Source organism: Tasmannia lanceolata, unplaced genomic scaffold, assembly GCF_043159265.1.
Source record: "Tasmannia lanceolata isolate RefF3 unplaced genomic scaffold, GAP_Taslan_0.1 ptg000016l, whole genome shotgun sequence".
Lineage (NCBI taxonomy): Eukaryota > Viridiplantae > Streptophyta > Magnoliopsida > Canellales > Winteraceae > Tasmannia > Tasmannia lanceolata.
In genome coordinates this window covers 20,406,997-20,409,790 of record NW_027518693.1, presented here as the reverse complement: position 1 = coordinate 20,409,790, position 2,794 = coordinate 20,406,997, and positions in this window count along the sequence as shown.

Sequence of the window (2,794 nt, the reverse complement as noted above, 5' to 3'; positions counted from 1 at the left end):
AGTGGAGTCTTTGACTCATGTTTCTTTCTCTTTTAGAGAGTCTTTGACTCGTCTATTCTTTAGTTGGTATTAGTGGGGTCTTTGACTCGTGTTCCTTTTCTTTTAAGGAGTCTTTGACTCATTTATCCTTTAGTTGGTATTAGTGGAGTCTTTGATTCGTGTTTCATTCTCCTTAAGAGAATCTTTGATTCGTCTGTTCTTTAGTTGGTGTTATTGGAGTCTTTGACTCATGTTCCCTTTCCTTTTAAAGAGTCTTTGACTCATTCGTCCTTTGGATGATTTTGCTGGAGAGTCCTTGACTCGCTCGTCCTTTAGATAGTGTTATTAGAGAGTCTTTGACTCATTTGTCCTTTTAGGAGTGTTATTAGAGAATCTTTGATTCGTTTACCTTTGCTTTTGATAGTGTTATTTGCTTAAGGGTTTCCCCTATTTGCCCTAGGGTTTAGCCCTAGGGTTTTGCTTTGTATATTCCCTTAGGTCTTTGACCAAAAGGGTGGAAAACTCTTTAAATTTCAAAAATATTGGAAAAAGTTTTAAAATCCAAAAACATTGAATATTTTAAAAATTCAAAAACATTAAAAATTTAAAACATCAAAAACATCTGAAAAACCTTAAAAAGCTTAAAGTGTTGAGTGTTTTAGAATTAGTAGTTAGAGAGTTCGTTTCGAACTACGTTGGCTTGATCCTCTCCCACGAGGTACGTAGCGCAGCTCCGGATTTATATCCCAAGTCCAGCCAAACGTTTTTGTAAATAACATTTTAAAATCTTTTTCTTTGAATAAGCAACCTTTAAAAAAACTTTCATTTTCAAAAGATCTTCCTCTAGAGTTAGGAGTTTCTCCTAGATAGAGAGTTTTAGAGTTAGGTTGTGTCTTTTGATAGGTTGTTTGTTTATTTGCTTATCGTGTGCTTGTTTTAGAGTTAGGGGTCTGTCCTAGAGTTATAGGAGCGCCTCCGTCCGATCAGTCGGTGATCCACATCGCCGAGTGATGACTAGAGCAGGATACGCTAGTCCACCTTTGGTTTTCCTTAGGAAATGCAGCCTAGTTACACATAGGTTGTAGGAACCACCTGCATTAGCTTAGGGCTAATCTGCATTTAGTTAGGGAATATAGGGTGTCCTAAAATCCACAATTCACTGGAATTTAAATAATCGTACAATAAACTTTAATAATTGGTCCGGTCTTTTAGATCGAGTCTAGGATAGAGGTCTAGGTGTCTTAGGCATCCTAGCTTAGAATAGGCGCGAAGAACTACGTTGCCTTGATTCTCGTGGAGGCGGGGATACGTAGGCTTCTTTGGATGAATACCAGACCATCCGAGGATTCAGGTTAATAATTTAGAGTCTTAGGATTTGTTGTGTAGTCATTGTATGTTTTGATGTGTTTTCTTACTTTCTTGTACTGATCATGTACCTTTAGCTATAGCTTGCATGTGTTTGTACATCAGAATTTAGACACCCATTAGGTATGTCACTCATAACCTAGCTATGCTTAGGTGGCACATCTTTCATCTCATTTTATGTGTGCTTATTATTTTATCCTCAGGAAATGCATGCTTAGGTAGACGATTCCTGAGGATTATTCCCATTTCACATGATTTTTACCCAAACTTCTTTGAAGTTAATAAAAACGGCATAAGAGACCAAGTGCTTGCACTCGGACGAATTGGGGGTGCTCTCAGACCTTCCCCATTCGTAACCAGGCACGAACCCATATATATTTCTGGTTATCCATTGCACAGAGGATTTGATTTTAGGGTTCCATGGCATATCCATGGATGGCGACTCTGAGTTTATTTCAGGTATGTCTTGGTTTCGAGCCTTGGCTCCGGATCGAGACATATTTCTTTCTTTCTATATATCGCCACTCGTGCTATGCTATGAGGGTGGCATCCGTTTTAAGAGTTCCTTGGTAGAGCTCTCCACACACGTGGATGATCCGGATGGTGTTAGGGACCCGTTCCCTCGCCGCCTATCTCCGGATCGGGGTCCACATACACAGAAAAAAGTAAAATAGCTAAATTATAAAGTTTTAAATGAAAAATTACCTAAAAATGATTATAAAATTGTAAAATTACGAAAAAAATACCAATAAAATATAGAAGGTTATGAACAATCCCCATATTTGCGGCATATTTGCGGGTGACCCGCGGGCTGCGCGGGTCACCTAAATTTTGACCCGCAGAAATGCGGGTCATTTCCTCACCCGACCCGTGGACCCGCACCCGCATCACCCGCGGTTTGACCGGGCCCGACCCACCCGTTTGCCAGGTCTAAATGTGAGCCTTACAGTACTTCTTGAAAAATAATACATCTGGTATATTTTTTTGTATGGCTCACACATAGGATGATCCAAACCATCTATTTGTTGGGTCAAAACATCAATAGGTTGTGCCCAAAAAAATGATTGCCACAAGATGATCCTAAATCTATTGATAACTGCATATTATGGAAAGTTCTATAGATCAGAGGGTTGGGATCATCCTATGTAAATAATTTTTGGGCCACAATGCATTTACATTGTGGCTCATCCAATGGACAGTTGGGATCATGTTAGATTTTAAGCCATATAGTACTTCTTGAAAAATAATGGACTATAGGGGATTACACCATATAGAAACTCATATAATCTAATCCCTTATTTTAGTAATGACACTCCTCTCCTATTTTTACACTTTTCTAGATATAGTGACACACAATGCCGCTTGATCCTGCATGGGAGCATGGGACGATGTCGAATCCACCATCGAGAAAAATGGTGCGTTGTATTTATTGTAACAAAATCACTACCGG